At 44.5% G+C, this 20,584-nt stretch overlaps 1 protein-coding gene across 1 annotated transcript in view; it reads left to right on the top strand.

The window, feature by feature from the left end:
• Positions 1 to 11,287: 11,287 nt before the first annotated feature.
• Positions 11,288 to 20,584, top strand: part of TMEM248 (transmembrane protein 248) — a 34,450-nt gene continuing 25,153 nt past the window's right edge. The window contains exon 1 of the mRNA XM_032430804.1: positions 11,288 to 11,581. The gene's annotated coding sequence lies outside the window, so the exon portion shown is untranslated. The remainder of the gene's footprint in view (positions 11,582 to 20,584) is intronic.

The following is a 20,584-nucleotide window of genomic DNA, read 5'->3' as shown; positions in this document are numbered from 1 at the left end:
TAAATAAATAAAATCTTTAAAAAATAAAATAAAATAAAATTCCATGCAATGCTAGAAAAAAAGAAAGAACTACAGCAAAATCTTATCAATAGTTACCAGTGGGTGGGTTATTACAGATGGTTTTAATTTCCTTTTTAATCCCAACTTTATACAATGCCATGGTTGTTTTATAATCAGAAAAATGAAGAAAATTATTCTAAGAGTATAAGAACTAAAGCTATCCAAACCACCACACAACACAGAACTGTGATAGCGCAGGTTAGCTCTTAAAGGGAGACGTTTGTTTTAAAAGTGACACAGTTGGTCTCTAAACAAGGTTTCCCAGGCAACCCCTTGTGGTTGCCAATATAGAATGCCACCTCTAGGGGTAGAATCACCCTCTTGGAAGGTTCTGAGACCTACCTCTCCTTAAAAGAATAATGAGCTGTCTGCAAGGGTAGGTGTCTGGTTTAAACTCCCTTTACAGAAGTATACACCTGCTGAATGGTTTCACTGCCAGAAGAAAGTTGCTCCCTCCCTTAATAAAAAGTCAATGAAGCTGAAAGAAATCTTGTTTCTTGGATTTGGGGTGGCAGCTGGAAGATTGGTAAGCATTCTTAAATATGGAGGCACCTCGCCTGAGCACTGAGTCCGCTGTCAGAATTAACCTGAATTTCTGGTGGGGGGGGGGGGGGGGGGGGGGGAGGGGAGGGGGAGGAGTCTGGGCATTTTCTCCTGATTTGGAAAGTCAGAGGGGTGGATGGATGCGATCGCTATCTCAAGTGAAAACTTTCTCTTATCATTTCATAAGTAGTAGTGACTCATTCTGGAAGCTCTGTCTTTTTAGTGTTTAGATGAACCAATCAGTAGGGTGTTGAACTAGGTGGTCTGCTCAAGGTTCTCCCTTTAAAACTGCCTTAAGTCTATGCCCTATATATATTCCAGCCCAGACTACATATACAGAATGGTGCTGGAGGGGCTGCGAAAAGACACGTGTCCCAGAGCTTACAATCCAGGAGAAAGGGGAAGGTGTAAAAACATGAAAAATTAAATAGCTCAAGAGTGGGCGCCTGGGTGGCTCAGTTGGTTGAGCGACTGCCTTCGGCTCAGGTCATGATCCTGGAGTCCCTGGATCGAGTCCCACATCGGGCTCCCTGCTCGGCGGGGAGTCTGCTTCTCCCTCTGACCCTCCCCCCTCTCATGTGCTCTCTCTCTCATTCTCTCTCTCAAATAAATAAATAAATAAATAGCTCAAGAGTTAGGTGTAAGATACAAGGGAAGTGACGCTGTTGAGCTGCCTCGTGGAATAATTACAAAATCTTACATGTATTTAGCCCTGATGTACCAGGTAGCATGCTAAGCAAGCATTTAAAAGGTATTACCTCTTAAATGGGTCTAGCAAACCTAGTTTGGCGGGAATAATAATAGGTAGCATTAATTGGTGTTTGATACATTCTAGTCGCTGTGCTAAGTGCTTCATGTGGAAGAACTCATTTAATCCTGCAGGTAAGTAATACTAATTAACCTGAGGCACAGAGAGGAAGCTGGTGCACAGAGATGCGAGGGTCTTTGCTCAAGATCACAGAGCTGAAGTGGGGAGCCAGGATTCAAACGCAAGCAGATGAGCTCCAGGGCCCCTGCTCTTTTTATGTCTTTTACTTTTTAGTGTGGTAACAACACTTAACATAAAATCTATGCACTTCACAAATTTTTACGTGTGCATTATTGTTGACTTGGACAGCAGCTATCTAGAGCTTATTCATCTTTCTTCACTGAACCTTTTTGACTGTTGATTAATAACTCCCAATTTTCTATCCCCCCTCTAACCCCTGTAACCACCATCCCAATCTTTGATTTTATGAATTTGGCTATTTTATTTTATTTTATTTTAAGATTTTATTTATTTATTTGAGAGAGAGAGAGAGCACATGAGAGGGGGGAGGGTCAGAGAGAGAAGCAGACTCCCCGCCGAGCAGGGAGCCCGACGCGGGACCCGATCCCAGGACTCCAGGATCATGACCTGAGCCGAAGGCAGTCGCCCAGCCAACTGAGCCACCCAGGCGCCCATGTTTTAAATACCTCATATAAGTGGAATCATACCTTACGTCCTAAGGTCCATCCATGTTGGGTTCCATTTTGCAGAATTATTTTTTTTTAAGTCAAGTAGCATTCCACTGTCTTGTGTACACATTTTCTTCCTTCCTTCCTTTCTTTTTCTTTTCTTTCTTTCTTTCTTCCTTCCTTTCTTTCTTTCTTTCTTTCTTTCTTTCTTTCTTCTTTCTTTCTTTCTTTCCTTCTTTCTTTTTTCTTTCTTCTTTCTTCTTTCTTCTTTCAGATTTATTTATTGAGAGTAAGGGAGGGTAGGGGCAGAGGGAGAGGAAGCAAGAATCTCAAGCAGGCTCCAAGCCCGGTGTGGAGCCCAACACGGGGCTGGATCTCAGGACTCTGAGATCGTGACCTGAGCCAAAACCAAGAGTCAGATGCTTAACCGAGGGTGCCACCCAGGTGCCCCTACACATTTTCTTTATCCATTCATCTGTTGATGGCCATTTAGATTATTCCTATGTCTTAGCGATTGTGAATAGTGCTACAATGAACACGGGAGTGCAGATACCTCAAGATCCGAACTTCTAGTTCTTTTGGATAATACACCCAAAAGTGCTGGATCATATGGTAGTTCTATGTTTAATATTTTGAGGAACTGCCATACAGTTTTCCATAGTGGCTGCACCATTCTACACTCTGCCACAGAGTCCCCCATTTCTAACCACCAATTTATATACTAACTCTTCCCAAGATCTCAGAGAACTGAGAAAGGAGAAAATGGTAGGCATTGGAGCTTTAGCCCTTGGATGCTGGGAAGATGAGATTTGAGAAGTTCTTATTAGGGACAATATGAAAAAGAGGAGAGGATGCTTGAAGTGGGGTGTGGCTGTTAGGTCGTCAGTTATTGGGAGATTAGGATGACAGCATTTCAAGCTACAATATTTTATTCACGTTTTAACAGTGTGTCAATTCCTGGGCGCCTGGGTGGCTCAGTTGGTTAAGCGACTGCCTTCGGCTCAGGTCATGATCCTGGAGTCCCAGGATCGAGTCCCACATCGGGCTCCCTGCTCGGCGGGGAGTCTGCTTCTCCCTCTGACCCTCCTCCCTCTCATGCTCTCTGTTTCTCATTCTCTCTCTCTCAAATAAATAAATAAAATCTTTAAAAAAAAAAAAAAAACATTGTGTCAATTCCTGAGCAGCCATGAATTTCTAGTGGACCGTAAAATGCAACAGAATTGCCCTGAGTTGGCCACAGCCTAAAGCAGGGGTCAGAAAATATGGCCTGCAGCCAAATCGGGCCCACCACCTGCTTTTGTAAATAAGGTTTTATTAGAATACAGCCACTCCCATTCATTCTGTGGCTTTCACAGTACATGGCAGAGATGAATAGTTGCAACAGAGACCATATGGTCTGTAAAGCTTAAAATATTTTTTTTTTTTTTGCAGAAAAGTTTGCTGACTTCTGGCCTAATGTATTACAGTGATTATTATTTTTTTCTTCTAAATTTTTATTTTGAGAAATGTCAAATCTACAGAAATATCGCAAGGATACTATAATGAATATTTATATGCCCTTCTCCTTGATTCAACACTTAACATTTTGTCACATTCGCTTCCTTTCTCTCTCTTAGGTGCAGATAACTCAATCCTTCTATTTTGTATAGATCTAAATATATATATATTACATTAGTATGTATCTCCTAAGAATAAGGACAGTCTTTCTTTCTTATTTTTTTTTTAAAGATTTTATTTTTTATTTATTTATTTGACAGAGAGAGACACAGCGAGAGAGGGAACACAGGCAGGGGGAGTGGGAGAGGGAGAAGCAGGCTTCCCGCTGAGCAGGGAGCCCGATGTGGGGCTCGATCCCAGGACCCTGGGATCATGACCTGAGCGAAGGCAGACGCTTAACAACTGAGCCACCCAGGCGCCCCAAGGACAGTCTTTCATGTAACCACAGGAATTTAACATTGATGCAATAAGCAGACCATATCCAAATTTTCCAATCCAGGGCCCCCACTCTTTTTATGTCTTTTACTTTTTATTGTGGTAACAACACAACATAAAATTTATGCGCTTCACAAATTTTTACGTGTGCATGGTTCCTGTGCAGGATTAATCCTTGCTTTTAGTGGTCGTGTGTCTTTAGTGGTCTTTAATCTAGAACAGTTGCCCAGCCTTATTTCCTTTTTTCCCTCTGCTTATTAAGATATAATTGACAAATAAAACTGTAAGATATTTAGAGTGTACATCATGATGACTTGATATACATCATGGAAGGATTGTTTCCTGTTTTCATGAGATGGATACATTTGAAGAGCATGGACTAGATATTTTACAGAACGTCCCTCATCCTGGATTTGTTTGCTCATTTCCTGAGGATTAGATTCGGGTTTTAGCATTTTGACAGGAATGCCAAAGAGGCGATGGATGTGTCCTTGTCCCAGTGCAGTCCATCAGGAGCCCAATGATTGTTAATGAAGCCAAACCGCCCGGATGGCGGTAGTCAAGTGGGTTTGACTTGCTCAAGACCCAAAGTGACAGGACTCAACGTGGCGATGCTCACAAATCTACAGTTTATTCATGGAAAGGGCACAAAGGTGGCGACAGCATTAGAATAAGGAAATGTATCACAACCAAAGGCCGTCTTATTCCGAGGATCTGGAAAAGCCAGGTGCAAGGTCCTATTACCCCTCTCTCGGTTCAGGAACAACCTACATGTGCACAGAACACTCTGGAACAGGCACTCTGTTCATACAGAGAATTCGAGTGTGCACACAGATTCCAAATGTTTGCAGTAATTTAGGGGGGGGGTTGGTACTCATTTAGAGAGCTGATCCATCTAATAATACTACAAGCACAAACATTTTGTACTTGATAATTCTTTTCCTCCCTGCTCAATGACTATCTGTACTTTATGGCATACTTCTGTTGACTAAACCGTAATTAATCTATTTTTTATTATTTTGTCCCTTCCAAGAAAATCTACCTTTTCTCATGTACCATATCTTATTTCTCATAGGAGTATAGGTCAGAGGCCTTGTCTCTATTATTTCATGACCAAATGTGAAATGCCAATGGAAAGACAGCCACATTCCTATTCTTCCTTGTGGTCACACAGACCTCACAACTGTTCACCGGTTGTGAGGACATAGACCATGCCCAGAAGGTCATTAGGTTGGATATTGTCAGCTCACTTATTTTTTTTTAATGTGATGAAATATTTACAACTTAAATTGACCATTTTTACGTGTACAATCCGGTGGTATTAAGTACATTCACAGTTCATGCAACAGTCAGCACTATCCATTTCCGGAGGTTGCTCATCATCCCAAATAGAAATTCTGTAGCATTAAACAACTCCCCATTCCCTCTTCCCCGCACCCCCGGGAACTTCTATTCTACTTTCTGTTTTAATGAATTTGCCTATTCTAGCTGCTTCATGAAAGTTAAATCACAATATTTGTTCCTTGTATCTGGCTTATTTCATTTATCATGTTTTCAAGGTTCATCCATGTTGTAGCATGTATCAGAATTCCATTCCTTTTAAAGATGATATTCCTTTGTATGTATATGCCAATTTGTTGGCCTATTCATCTGTTTCTGGTCATTTGGGTTGTTTCCACATTCTGACTACTGCAAACAATGGTATGATGAACGTCGATATGTAAGTATCTGTTTTAGTTCCTGCTTTTAATTCTTTGTGGTGTGTATACCTAGGATTAGAATTGATGGGTCACATGGTGATTCTACGTTTAACTTTCTGAGGATCTGCCAAGCTGTTCTTCATAGTGCTCAGGTCACTTGTTGGCTCTTCAAAGAAGAGGAATTTTTGGCAAACAGAGTTCTTTGCTCCAAGGACCATCTGAGTCAAAGCTAAGAGACCATATTTATTCTCTTCCTCTAAGTTTCTCACAAGGCATGGAAATTTGGTGAGATTTTCCCTTTTAACAAGCTATTCGCTCCCTTTCCCCCCAGGGAGCAATCTCATCTTCTTCCATATATCATTAATCTGAATCCAGTCCCTTCTGAAGGAAGGTCCTGTGGTTCCCCACTATGCACGTAGTCCTGCTGGTAGCAACAGGAGATGGGGAAGAGCCTCCCCTTCAGTTCATCTTGAGGGTCTGATTGGATCAGTGCAGAGAAGTGCAACTATCCCATCCACCAGGCTGCAAAACATCTCAGCAGTCAGCTCCACCGCGGCGGGGTGTGGGGAAGGGACAGTCAGTCCTGTCAATCTCTTTGAAATCCTGCAATTAGGTCCAAATCTATGGACATGATATCTTGTTGTGGAATATTTCCAGCCTCTGGAGCCCTTCACTGAAGTTCCCGTGCAGACACGACCAGGTCCAGTATTGAGGGAGGAAAGGGTACAGTAAGTAAGACCCCCGGGTAGGTCCTCTGCTCTGGCCCCTCCCTTCTGCCCTGACTCTACCACAAAAACATGGCAGGTAAGGGAGACACCACCACAGCATACATTTACAAATCACATATTCCAAACAAAACAAAACACAAATCACATATTCCAATTTTTTTAAAAATAGATTTTTTCTTTCTTTTTTTTTTTTAAGATTTTTTTTTTAATTTGACAGCGAGAGACACAGCGAGAGACACAGCGAGAGAGGGAACACAAGCAGGGGGAGTGGGAGAGGGAGAAGCAGGCTTCCCGCTGAGCAGGGAGCCCGATGTGGGGCTCGATCCCAGGATCCTGGGATCATGACCTGAGCCGAAGGCAGACGCTTAACGACTGAGCCACCCAGGCGCCCCTAAAAATAAATTTTATTTATTTCAGTGAGAGAGCGAGCGAGCACGAGCAGGGGGAAGGGGAGGGGCAGAGGCAGAGTGGGAGGGGCAGAGGCAGAGTGGGAGGGGCAGAGGCAGAGTGGGAGGGGCAGAGGCAGAGAGGGAGGGCAGAGCGAGAAGGAGAAGCAGACTCCCCACAGAGCAGGGAGCCCGATGTGGGGACCGGTCCCAGGACCCTGAGATCGTGCCCTGAGCCAAAGGCAGACGCTTAACCAACTGAGCCACCCAGGCGCCCCAACATATTCCAGCTGTTGACCAGATTTTAATTTTGGTCCCTTTCACAGCAGCATCCCCATGGCCCCCTGAGTTAATTCTGTTGCCCCTAAGGGCTTGTTAGCATGCCTAGGCAACCCTGCAAATGTGCTCCCGTACCCAGGAGACCTACAAGAGTTACCTCTCCACCCCTGGCCATTCCACCGCATGTCGGCCTTAAGAACCACCCTGGGAGTTGGGTCAAGAGACCCCAGCCTTTGTGTCAGTCTTCTTCCTCCATTATGGCCTTGATTTTTTTTTTTAATAAGGAATGTCCTTAAATTTAAAATTTGAATTTAAATTTAAAATTGAAATAATATCAATCTTAAAGAAAATTTGCAAGTATGGGAAAAAGGACTACCACCTTTATATTAAAAGTGGGTATTTTGGGGCGCCTCGGTGGCTCAGTCGGTAAGTGTCTGCCTTCGGCTCAGATCATGATCCCAGGGTCCTGGGATCGAGCCCCGCATCGGGCTCCCTGCTCAGCGGGAAGCCTGCTTCTCCCCCTCCCACTCCCCCTGCTGTGTTCCCTCTCTCGCTGTGTCTCTCTCTGTCAAATAAATAAATAAAACTTAAAAAAAAAAAGTGGGTATTTTGGAATCTAATGCTATAGGCTCACTGGAACCTTTGTCTTTCCCTAAGCCTTGGGATTTTCCATCCTAGGGACATTGAGGAGACTTAGTTGTGGGATCCCCAGATTTCCATAAAATTCCATCAAGGTTTTGGTGGCACTCTGTCAATTTCCTCCTTTTTCATGACTTTTAAAATTAACTGTCTAAAGATTTCTACATGATTAGAGCCTGAATTGTTGATCCCTTTCTTGGTTTGATCTTCTTTCTTTTGTAAAGTTTTAACCTTTTTGAAAACAGCTTTATTGAGATATATTTCATATACATAAATCACCCAATTAAAGGGTACAATTCAATGGTTTTTAGTGTATTCACAGAGTTGTGCAACCACCAGCACAATTTTCAAATGTTTTTATTGGCCCCCAAAAAACCCTGTCCCCCTTTAGTTACCACCTCCCACCTTCGCCAACCACTAATGCACTTTCTGTCTCTATGGATTTGCCTATTCTGGACATTTCATACCAATGGAATCATATAATATGTGGCCTTTTGCGACTGAGTTCCTTCATTTATCATAATGCTTTCAAGTTTTATCCACGTTGGAGCAAGTATCAGTACCTCATTCCCCTTCATGGGTGAATAATGTTCCATTGTATGGATGTCCCACATTTTGCTTGCCCATTCCTCAGTTGATGAACATGTGGGCTGTTTCCACTTTTTTTTTTTTTTTTTTTTTTGCTATTATAATGCTGTTGATAAATGTCAGTGAGGAACTGCTAGGCTGTTTTCCAAAGTGGCTGTGCTACTGATTTTTTAAAAATTTTGAAATCCTCTGTGTGGTAGTTGGGGTAAAGGATTTTGCCTCTTTTACACCCTCCTGTGGTCTCAATAGCAAAGTGCTGGTGGGACTCCTTGGACCACAGCGTCGGTCGTAGCCTGGGGGAGGGACATCCCATCGGGAAGCTTGATTCTGTCATTATGCGGGGAGCTCAGTACTGCCTACACCTGCCGTGTTTTTGAGGCTTCAGCATGTGTTGACAAGGGAGGGGCACTGATATTGCCCTTCTCTTAATCCATTCTAGAAGTCTAGGGGCTTCCCCTTGAACCATCCCCACAAAGGTATTAGCCAATATTTGGTGGGCCCAAATATTCCCCTTTAGTCAGAAGTGTTCAAAGCCCTCGTTCTAAAATTCTCAGGAGTCCTTTTAACAAAGGTTTATTAGAATGATGTCTGTAATGATCTGGAAGAAAATGCTTCAGCTCCTTCACTGAATAATCCCTTATTTCTATGGTTTCTTGCCCTCGTCATCTTGCCTCACTTGAATTACCTTCTTTGTTGTCATACATCTCACAGAATTAGCTGATTCATCAGATATTACAGTGCCAGCTCCAAGGGGCGGAGCTCACCCCAAGGAGATTCCAAACCTACTTTCATTTTGCTGATGCTCAAAGCAGCAACCACAGAACTGAATTTTTAGCTGACCTGACAGCAGTTTGCAGTTCCCTTCTGGTCCATTTTTCTGGCTCCTGAGGTTCAGATTCTTTCATTTCCAGATTTCACTGAAATGTTTTACTGCTGGTGTCTAATTTCAAAGCCTGAGCTACTTCAAACCAAGAGTAACTTGTTCATTCTGATCCTCTTTATCAGAATCACCCTTTTTCTTTCTAGTAATGCCCTAGCCATATTTTGAGTTAAGAATGAGTCAGGGTTTTTTTTGTTGTTGTTGTTGTTTTCAGTAAATCCTATATCTTGACACCAGCTTCTGAGATGGTTTAACAGGCTTTAGTTGCTAAAGAAGATTCCCAGGATGCTAAGTGACAAATACTAACAAGTCTAGTTTATTACAGGAAAAAAAATACAATATAGAAGTAGTATCTTTTTTGTTCTTTTTCCTCAGTCTACAAATTTAATAACACATTCATTTTAAATACAGCGGGAATATTTAAGTAACAGATAATGCGTCACAGCCAAAGGCTGTCTCATAGCAAGAGGCCTGCTGGAAACGCCAAGCACAGGGGTCTGTTACCCTACTTCTGTCTGAGCCAAGACAGAACTCACTTTCACTCCTGGGGCAGGAACCAGCGACATGTGCACGAAACACTTTGGAGCAGGGAGCCCAAAACAGAGTCTCTGCTAGTTTCTTTTTTTTTTTTTTTTTTTAAGATTTTATTTATTTATTTGACAGAGAGAGACACAGCGAGAGAGGGAACACAAGCAGGGGGAGTGGGAGAGGGAGAAGCAGGCTTCCCTCTGAGCAAGAAGCCCGATGCGGGGCTCGATCCCAGGACCCTGGGATCCTGACCTGAGCCGAAGGCAGACGTTTAACGACTGAGCCACCCAGGCGCCCCTGCTAGTTTCTTTTTTAATATTTTGCTGGTCACACAGGCATATTCCTGCTATGTAACTAGCCCCAACTGCAGAACCCTTTGGCTTTTATCAACGAATAATGCTGAGAAGCTGACATAAACTACTCTGAAGCTCCTTAAACCCATGGGTTACAAAACAATACTGTTAAATCAGTGTGCATCATACCTTGACCAGGGATCAGTACCCTGCAGGAACTTTGACAAACAGCTCAGGTCCTCCCACAGTTAGCTCTCACAGCACATAACTTCTCTCTGGATAGTGCTTTACAGTTTACAGAGCGGAGGATTTTTACCAACTTGACTAAGCTGGTATTATCATCCCCATTTCAGAAATGAAGAACATGAGGTTCAGAGTGCTTGTGACTCGCTCAAAGTACCTTTGAAGTACCCTGTGGAGCTCCTTCCCCATTCTAGTCTCTTAACACGGAACATGAGGTTTGCGCATCTTTTTCTCATGGGTTTTTTTTTTTTTTTTTTTAGTGCTACCAGTTATGTATGCATCTCTAAACAACATGCTGATTAGATTATGTTTGGGGGATTTTATATAATGGAATTATGCTGCAATGTAGCATTTTGTAGCTTGCTCCCCCAGCATATTGTAGCCTTAGGGTGAACCTGGCTGTTGTCAGCTGTTTTCAACAATTTTCATTGTTGAAATTGATTATATAAGAATATACTGAAGTCTTTTTTTACATTTGACCGTATGGGCATTTGGTTTTTCCCCTCAGTTCTTAGTGACTACAAACAGTGGTGCTATAAACATTCTTTATTATGTCGTGTGCCGATGTGCCATTGTTTCTCCAGGGTAACAGATTCTCCCGAAAGGATGTACATCTTCCAGTTTACTGGATAATGCCAAATTACTTTACAAAGTCACCGCATTAAATCATACTTTCATGGGCAGTGATTAATCCACGAGCACAGACACACAGCATACACAACTATGTCTGCACACATCCTATACTTAGAACCATCACACACCACACCAAACACGCGCACGGATCCACCGACGCGCACAACACGTGGCCTTCCCAGAACGCACACCGACACGCAGGTCCACACACGCGCACCCCGCACGCACGCTTTCCACAACGCCATTCTTACGACACTACGTTCACACACAGACACAGGAAAGCACGGCACGCACTCCACGTCTGGACGCACACAGCCCTCGTACTCACACGCAAGCCCCTCCCCACGTGACGCAACCAGGGGGCGTGGTCTCTGCCGCTCGCGACTAAGGAATCTTGTCCCGGCCGCGCCGCCGTCGGGCGCCAGGTGTCGGAGGTCACGGCAGCGTTGGCGGTGGCGTTTTTTCTACCCGGAAACCACGGCTGCCGGACCCGGAGACGAGTCTGTGTCGCCACGGCGTGAGCCGGACTGGCCTCTGGTCCTCGCCTGGGCCCCGCGGAGCCCGACGCCGCCCCCGGCGCGGCGGGGAGGATGGTGCCGAGCGGCCCCGGGCCCGCCGCGCGCCGCCGCGAGTGAGCTCTGAGCGGCCGCGGGCGTCTGCCGACCAGCTGGCCCGGCTGGGCCCGGGGCGCGCCGCTGCCCACCGGGGCGGGGTGAGCCGGGGCCGGCGGGCTGGGGTCGGGGCTGAGCGCGGGGCCGGGAGGGGGACGCGCTGGTTGGGAGCGGTCCTGCTGGCCGGGTGTCTTCGCCGCCTCTCGGGGCTGCAGCCCCCGCCCCAGTTGCCGGTGGGGGTCGCTTCGCGTTAGCCCAGGTCTGGCCTGCTCCGCCGGCCTGGGCCTGGTCACCCGCCACCGGGGTTGGTCCACCTGCATACCCGGAGCAAGGGTGCCCTGCCGCCCCCGAGATGGCAGGACTTCCCACGTATGGACCTGAGGTTGGATGATTTGGATTTGGCACGGGGAACATTTTGGTAGTTTGCCATTTTTGACTTTGGGTCGTGTTTGCCTTACTTCTCCATTTGCGAAGTATACACATTTCAGAAAGAAGATGGGAGGGAGAGATTCGCGTATGTGCAAAAACTTTGAATAGTGGTATTTTATGTTTCAAGCTTGGTAAATACGGAGAGATGGGGCGGATTATTATCTTCACTCATGTTTTCGTAAATTAAGGAGTGGCTTCGGGGTAATTTAGAGGCACATAGTTTTGTTTCTCTTGATAAGCACCATTAGGAATAAAACCAAGCCTGTTGTGCTGTTTTGAATTGTGTGAACAGCATAACCGGGGGACAGCTGGTGAGGGGGCCTTCGTTGAAGAGTCCGTTGCCTGTAGTTTAGTTGTCAACTAGCGGATTACAGCCCTCGGTGATGAATGGGGAGCTTCTTTGCAGCCTGCTTTAACGCAGGAAAGATTGCGGCTCCTCCTGAACTGCTACTTTCCTGCCTCCAAGGTGAGCCGCTGTGGGAGGTAGTGGGAGGAAAAATTCCAGTGCTGGAATTTGATTAATTTGATGACGAATGTTTAATAAATTGTTTTGTCCCTGAAGCTCTCTGGTCAGCTTGGGGTCTGAGCATTTGTGTGCTGTCTATATAGGTAAGAACACTTTCCAGCTTCCCCATTTAAGAAAAGGAAATTGACCTGTTGTGCAGCTGAGATGTGCTTCATGACTCCAAGCGTGTTTTCTTTCTAGGATAAGGAGGCATTGTGTTGACTTCCTAGTAAAGGTGTGGGAAGAATTTCTGTGGCCTAATTGAGGTGGGCTGGAAGCGGGAAGCACCCACGTCTGGTTACTGAGATCCCCAAATGCTGATTGAGCTCACCTCTATTTGGGCTGTAGCTGCAGCTGCTGCAGGGAAGAGAGACAAGACCTTGGTGCAAATTGTTTCTGCCCTCAGGGAACGTACTTAGAGAAAGCAATAGGCTATAAAAAGTGGCAGGACGCGGGGCGCCTGGGTGGCTCAGTTGGTTGGGCGTCTGCCTTCGGCTCGAGTCATGATCCCGGGGTCCTGGGGTCGAGTCCCACATCGCGCTCCCTGCTCAGCCGGGAGCCTGCTTCTCCCCCTGCCCCTCCCCCTACTCGTGCTTTCTCTCTCCCTCTCTCAAATAAATAAATAAAATCTTAAAAAAAAAAAAGTGGCAGGACGCAATTGCCATGTGGAGATAACAACTATTAGGGGTTTTGTTACGGTTAAGCTTCATAAAGGAAGGTGGCTGGACAGTGGGAGCCTAGAATCATTGGCAGGGGAAGTCGGTTAAGGGTTAAATGCTTTTCTTATTCTTATTGTTTTTTTTTTTAGGATTTATTTATTTGGGAGGGAGGGAGAGAGAGTGAGGAGAGGGGGAGAGGGAGAGAATCCTCACGCATACTCCCGGCTGAGCACGGAGCTCAACTCGGCTCCATCCCAGGACCCTGAGATCATGACCCGAGCTTAAATCAAGAGTCGGACACTTGGGGCGCCTGGGTGGCTCAGTTGTTAAGTGTCTGCTTTCGGCTCAGGTCATGATCCCAGGGTGCTGGGATCGAGCCCCACATCGGGCTCCCTGCTTGGTGGAAAGCCTGCTTCTCCCCCTGCCTGCCACTCCCCCTGCTTGTGTTCCCTCTCACTGTGTGTGTCTCACTGTCAAATAAATAAATCTTAAAAAAAGAAAGAAAGTCGGATGCTTAACTGACTGAGCCACCCAAGTGCTCCGGTTAAATGCTTTTCTAAGACAAAAAAAGCACAGGCTACCCAGTCTGGCTTCTGGTAGATTTCTGGGTTCTAAAGAATTGTTTTCATTTGGTGTGTTTCTTTTGTTCTGTTATGCAGCCAGTGACACAAAGCAGTGCTTAACTTATTTTAAGGACAATGAAAAAGATGCTGATTGTGATTTATGTCTGGTATTAACAATCAGGAAATTAAATTTGGTGTCTGCAAGTTGTTTCCGTGCCTGTGTTTAGTTCGCAAGAACACAGCTCTAGTATGGTCTCTGCCACTCTGGCAACAGCCAAGTGATGGATGGCAAGCTCTTTAGCCAGTTCCTCAGTGTGTTTACTGACATCTAGTTCACTTCACAGACATGTGGTTTATTTCTCTTACCCAGTATCGTCAAGAACCTTTGAAGCCATTCAAGTAGGATGCCATGTAATTGCTTCGCAACATTATGACTAGTCTCAGGACCTCACTGGCTTATCCTTTCTTTAAACATGCTCAGGACTGCACCCTCTTAACTTTTTAATGCTGCTTTTAGACTCTTCTTCCATCTCTACCCACTGCTCTGTCCCTCGTTATAGATAAGCATCTGAAAAAGAGTGGTTTTAACGGGGCCACAGCATGACATTAGTCCAGGGATGGACAATTTGCATGATGTTTTTTGTCAATAACATGCTGCAGAATTCAGTTGTCATGTAAGAGGGGTTTTTAAAAAGTAACTTACTATGACATTCCAATTAAAATGAAAAAAAAAAAAAAAAGGATATGTGGAACTTAAGAAACAAAACAGATGATCATAGGGAAAAAAGAGAGGCAAACCAAGCAACAGACTCTTAATTATGGCGAACAAACTGATGGTTACCAGAGGGGAGGTGGGTGAGAGGATGGGTGAAATAGGTGATGGGGATTAAGGAGGGCACTGTTTGTGATGAGCACCGGGGGGTGTAAGTGTTGAATCACTAAATTGTACACCTGAAACTAATATTACTGTATGTTAACTAACAGGAATTTAAATAAAAAACTTAAAAAAATAAAATGAGCACAGTATCATAGTGATAAAAAAACGAAATGGAGGAAAGAGAGTTTTTAACAAATTGATTTTCCATTTTGGATTTATTTTTTTTTTTTTTTTTTTTTTATTTTTTTAAGATTTTATTTATTTATTTGACAGAGAGAGACACAGCCAGAGAGGGAACACAAGCAGGGGGAGAGGGAGAGGGAGAAGCAGGCCTCCCGCCGAGCAGGGAGCCCGATGCGGGGCTCGATCCCAGGACCCTGGGATCACGACCTGAGCCGAAGGCAGACGCTTAACGACTGAGCCACCCAGGCGCCCCTGGATTTATTTTGATAAATATGGAGATCTTTAAATTATCTTTCCCTGGTACAAATTGAATAAATTTGACAAGAGGTCTGTAGTTTGTGTATAATTACAGACCTAAGTGTAGTCCTGGGGACTATACAGCAACCTTTGGCGATGAGAGTCTGCAAAGTGGGGTCATTTGCCAGTTGGACTTTTATGCTGTTTGGTTAAAAGTGCTGTTTTCACAACATCTTCCAGTCATTATACTGAATTGGGATGTTATAATTTCATAGTGCGTGTTTAGTGTTGGTTTAATCTTGTCATCACTCATGATTTTTTTAATATCTGTTAATTAAACTCCCAAGTCATTAAACTTTAATATGGGGATACTTTTAATTTGGTTTTTAAGATGGTCAGCAGTTTAAAAAAATTAAAGAAAAAAGATAAATTATTTTCCACTTTGGAACTATGGTGAATTAATTTTTTTAAAAAGGGAGAGGGGCATGTTGGAGTTTACCATGATTTTTATATTATGACTTTGAAAATGGAGCCCTGCACTCATTAATTATAAGTGAGTAGAAGTACGGCCTGAGCCCGAATTTTGAAAATAAGTCTGGTTACAAACATGTAATTATGTCAGCTCGTGTTGTTCCTTTCCTTCTGTCTGTGAGTACTGGTGTTGCCTAGAATGCACGCTTGGTAACTAAAACTTCATGCTTTCTCTTGTAATTTGTCTTTTGGTCATTTAAACTTGTGAGTTAATGTGAAAGTGTTTTCTACACTATGAATTATATTAGCTTGAGAAACAAGAAGCCATTGACAGAAGATTCTACTCATCTTTGCTTTATACTCTAATTGATGAGAGTTTTGAGATACGAATTGCCTTGCTTATAGAGATGGAAAATAAGTTAACCATTTTAAACTTCAAAAAAATCGGTCTTGTGCTTTGATTGAAGTCCATGACTAAAAACACTTTATATATCCGTGGCATAGGAAAATTTTGTTTGTTTCTTTTCAACTTGGCATTGGACTTGACACCTACTGATCAGCCTGGTATTGTGATTGATGACACAGCTTTTGAGGTCGGATGAATTCAGTCAGAGTCGATCTCTGCCACTTACTACCTTGCACAAATTACTTAACCTCTTTTGACTTAGTTTCCTCTTCTGTAAAATCAGGATAGTAGTATCCACCTAGCATTGTTGTGAGCATTAAAAAGTACCATGTAGGTAAAGCACTTGGCATGGTGCCTGGCACAGGGCATGTTTTAAGTAGTTGCTGTTAAAAATGATACTCTCTCCTTAGCACTTTGTAGTCTGCTTGTTTCTTCCTTCCTCACGTCACCATAGGGAAAGGGCTTTCGCTTGTATCACTGCTGATGTCTTAACCACAGAATTGTATGGATACTCTTCGGTTTTTATCTCATTTGTTGGGGGTTGACTAGGGTTGACTCTATCCAAATCCATAACATTTTCTGGGAGGCAGTAATGTGCCTAATGGTTAATGCGCTGCTCTGGAGGCTGACTGGATTTGAATCCTGGTTCATTTACTACTGTATGGCCTTGGCTAAGGTAGCTAACTTACTCAGGCCTTAATTCCCTCATCTGTAAATACAGATGTTGTGAGGATCATATACAATATGTGCAAAACTCCTAGAACAGTGTGCCTCTCACGTAAGCAGTGGGCGGTCGTGTCGGATGTTCTTGTTCAGCGTCTGCTCTGTGTGAGGCCGGGCCTGCCGTCGGGGCTGCAGAAGCATCAGGGAAGCGGGGCAACACGGGCAGGATACGTATATTCAGCTTTCAGTTTGGCCGAAGGAGGCAGAGCAACGGCTGCTTGTGAGCGACATTTACAAGGCGGGAGCTGCTAGACTGGTGACTGTAAGGGGGGGAGAGACCCCGGAACGGCTGACAGTGGTCACTGGGTGGATGGCTGCGTCTGTCATGAGGAGGAGGAGCTGATTTGTAGAAGTTTTGGCCTGGTTGGCTCAAGGTAACCTGTGGGCCAGCTAAGTAGAGAGCTCCCGTAGGTGGATGTTTGGATCTGGGGTGGGAGATAGGTGTGGAAAATTGACAGGAAGCTGTGAATGGTGTGTCTGCCCTGAGGAGGACAGGGTGGCCAGATCTGAGCAGAAGGAACTCCCTGGCCGTGTAAGACATCGTGCCCCAGTGTGTCACATTCTGCAGGGAGGTGCGTGCGGACTGCAATTCCGACTTTGGCTTTAGCATCTGAGACCTCACTGGACGCCTGGAAGTGTTCCTTTGTCTTCATCGCTACTTACTTGCCTCTCTGAGGGTCTGTTCTGTCTACACTCGCTGCTTCTTGGTAGGGGAGGAAGGGTGGTAGCTGGGTGCTTGAGATCGCCCAGGGTTTCTGTGATGCCAGCAGGTGCCCTCCTCTCTGCTAAGTGTTGGATGATCTGGTATCACATCCATGAATGCTCTTTATTAGGCTCAGGATATTTGAGGAATGCTACTTTAATTTTTACATTCAAAGCGGGCCCCTCTCCCACATCCAGGTGAGTTCCTGCTATTCTCTTAGCACAGGAGCAAGGTATTTCCTGGGGTAGGCATACAGAACAGGCTCTCCAAGCCTCCCCTCTCATCCTCCCTGTGGCATCCCCCCCGCCCAACTCCTAGTCTCTTCCAAACTTTGAAAAGGACGTGACTTTGTAGAAGAGGTTTAAGGAATTTCCCATTTAGCTTTAGGCCAAAAATCTGGTTTAAGATGAACGGTGGTTTTGTTGTTCACGTAGAGTGAACTTTTTGGTCGGGTCACAGGTTGTCGTTTAGCAGATCTTAAGATGAATATAGTTTTAGATTATAGTTTTAAACTTGAGCACATAGCTCTGTGGTATACTTGGGAGAGAGGGAGACCCTGTGAAAGGGCTCGTTATCTGGCATAATCAGTGTTAATTTCCTTTCTTTCTAATAAAATGCTAAATCAAGATACAAAATTACATATTTCAGTGGCACTGGTCCCTTGGGCAGCCACCTTCTTTGAGTAGCTCCTTTCTCTTGTCGATTTCCTCACTTCTGACCCTGTCACATGTCCCCTTCATTTGAAGCAGTGGTGTTCACCTGTTGCCTGTCTCCTCATCCTTGTTCTTATCTCCTTCCCATTTGATTTTCCTCTGCCAGAGTGTGGTTTTAAAGGTCACCAGTGATCTTGCCAGGTGGAGGATTATGCAAGCCCAGTTTCAACTAGGTACTTTTTAAAGCACAGAGAGACTCACATCCTTTCTTTTCTTACTCCTTATACTTATTCACCTCTCAATACCTGTTCCTTCTTGAAGCTCTTCTCTCCTGCCTTTCAAGACACCTTACCATCCTGGGTACCTCTTTGGCTCATGGTCACCTCCTCCCCTCTGTGCCCTCCACTGGCCTCTCAATCTCTGCCCCAATGGAGGAGCCCACACTTGTCTGGAGAACCTCTATGCACCACCTGCCCCAGGAGCCCACAGTACTGGGTTGTCTGGAGGAACCTCACCTAAATATTCTTTCTTCATTTATTTTTGGTTTCTTACAGATCCCTCTGAGCACAAATCACTGCAAGTTAAGCTTTGCCTTTCTTTAGCACTGGGACGTATTGGAGGACCATCCTGTTTTCTATTTATTTTTTTTCTAGTTTGGTTTTAAAAAGTTCTGTTATTTATCCTATTTATCACCTTCATCATTTTTTAAAGAATTTAGTTTAGAGAAAGAGAAAGCATGAGCGGGAGGGGTAGAGGGAAAGGGGAGAGACGCTCAAGCAGACTCCACACCTAGTACGGAGCCTGACACGGGGCTCAGTCCCACGACCCTGAGATCATGACCTGAGCTGAGACCAAGAGTTGGACTCTCAACCGACTGCACCGTCTAGGCACCCCTACCTTTATTCATGAAGAAAGTGAATAGAATTAAGATTCACTGAAGTTTCGGGGCACCTGGGTGGCTCAGTCGTTAAGCATCCACCTTTGGCTCAGATCATGATCCAGGGTCCTGGGATCGAGCCCCGCATCGGGCTCCCTGCTCAGCGGGAAGCCTGCTTCTCCTTCTCCCACTCCCCCTGCTTGTGTTCCCTCTTGCTCTGTCTCTCTCTGTCAAATAAATAAATAAAATCTTAAAAAAAAAAAAGATTTAATGAAGTTCTATTTTGGTCACGAGAGCAGCAGGATCTATTGAGGATTATTTATATTTATAAATTTTATTATTAGAAATTATTACAAAGGAAATACATATTCATGATGGAAAAATTTTTAAAAGATTTATTTATTTATGTAAGAGAGAGAGTGCATGCATGCGTGAGCGTGAGCAGGAAGAGGAGAGGGAGAGAGAATATCCAGCAGATTCCCCGCTGAGCGGGGAGCCCGACATGGGGCTCGATTTCATGATCCAGGGATCACGACCTGAGCTGAAACCAAGAGTCGGTCACTTAACCGACTGAGCCACCCAGGTGCCCCTCATTTGGAAATATTTAAAAAAAAAGAAGATATATGTAATCTCAGCAGCTAGAGAGAACCATTTTGAGGGTTTGTTATTTGTCTTTTTTTTCCCATATGGGTCCTTATGTGCACATATACTCTCATACTTAAAAAAACCTGAATAGCCTTGTTCTGTGTATATTATTATAGATCCTGTGTGTCTAATGACTATAGTGTTTCTGCTGGGGGTATATCATCCTGTAACCATTTCCCTACTATTGTTGGATATCTGGTTTTTCATTTTTTACCATTTTAAACACTCCTAAGATAACTATGTTAGTTAAATCTTTGTTTTCAGCAATGAGTATTTTCTCAGGTGAAGTTTGTAGAGATAAGAGTGTGCTGGGCTTTAATGCTGTTGATGTGTGTGGCCAGGTTGGTCTCTAGCAAGTTTAACAGCCCTTTTCCCCCCCTTTTACAGTGACTGGTGTTTCTCCTAACTTGCGGGATGCTTGAGGTAACTCAGCAATAATCTTAGCCTTTTGCCTGCTTAAATTGCACCTGATGTTTAGTGTGGTCATTGAACTCGTTTCAGAGCTCTAGGTACTTTGTCAAAAGACCCTAATCACGTGCTTGTGAAAATTGCCTTTTGCCTGTGTTCTGAGTGCCTTAGATCCCTAGACTTTGCCGGGAGGCAGCGTCACAGCCCTGGTGGTTTCTCGCTTTATCTTTGTGCAAGTCGCTCATTGAAGTTGGGATGAATTTAGGGGAGGGGGTCAGAGAGTGTGCTTTCTCTCTCATCTACTTTTCGTATCCCTGTACGGAGCTTAACTTATTCTTTAATTAGCGGTGACGTTTACTGTGGTGAAGGTTACAGAAATGTTGTCATTTTTTGCAGAGGAAATAAATTTGTTTAGCTTTTGTTAACTTTGTATTTGAAAACGCTTGTAGGAAAGGAACTTTAAGTTTGTGAAGTATTTGGACTTCTTTTTTTTTTAAGATTTTATTTATTTATTTGACAGAGAGAGACGCAGGGAGAGTGGGAGAGGAGAAGCAGGCTTCCCGCAGAAGAGGGAGCCTGGGGCGCCTGGGTGGCTCAGTCGTTAAGCGTCTGCCTTCGGCTCAGGTCATGATCCCAGGGTCCTGGGATCGAGCCCCGCATCAGGCTCCCTGCTCAGCGGGGAGTCTGCTTCTCCTCCCTCTCCTGCTCCCCCTGCTTGTGCTCTCTCTCCCACTGTATCTCGCTCTGTCAAATAAATAAATAAAA

Source organism: Phoca vitulina, unplaced genomic scaffold (assembly GCF_004348235.1).
Source record: "Phoca vitulina isolate PV1807 unplaced genomic scaffold, GSC_HSeal_1.0 scaffold45, whole genome shotgun sequence".
In the NCBI taxonomy this organism is placed as follows: Eukaryota; Metazoa; Chordata; class Mammalia; order Carnivora; family Phocidae; genus Phoca; species Phoca vitulina.
Note: the sequence above shows the minus strand (reverse complement) of the source record. Positions and strands in the feature narration are given on the sequence as shown.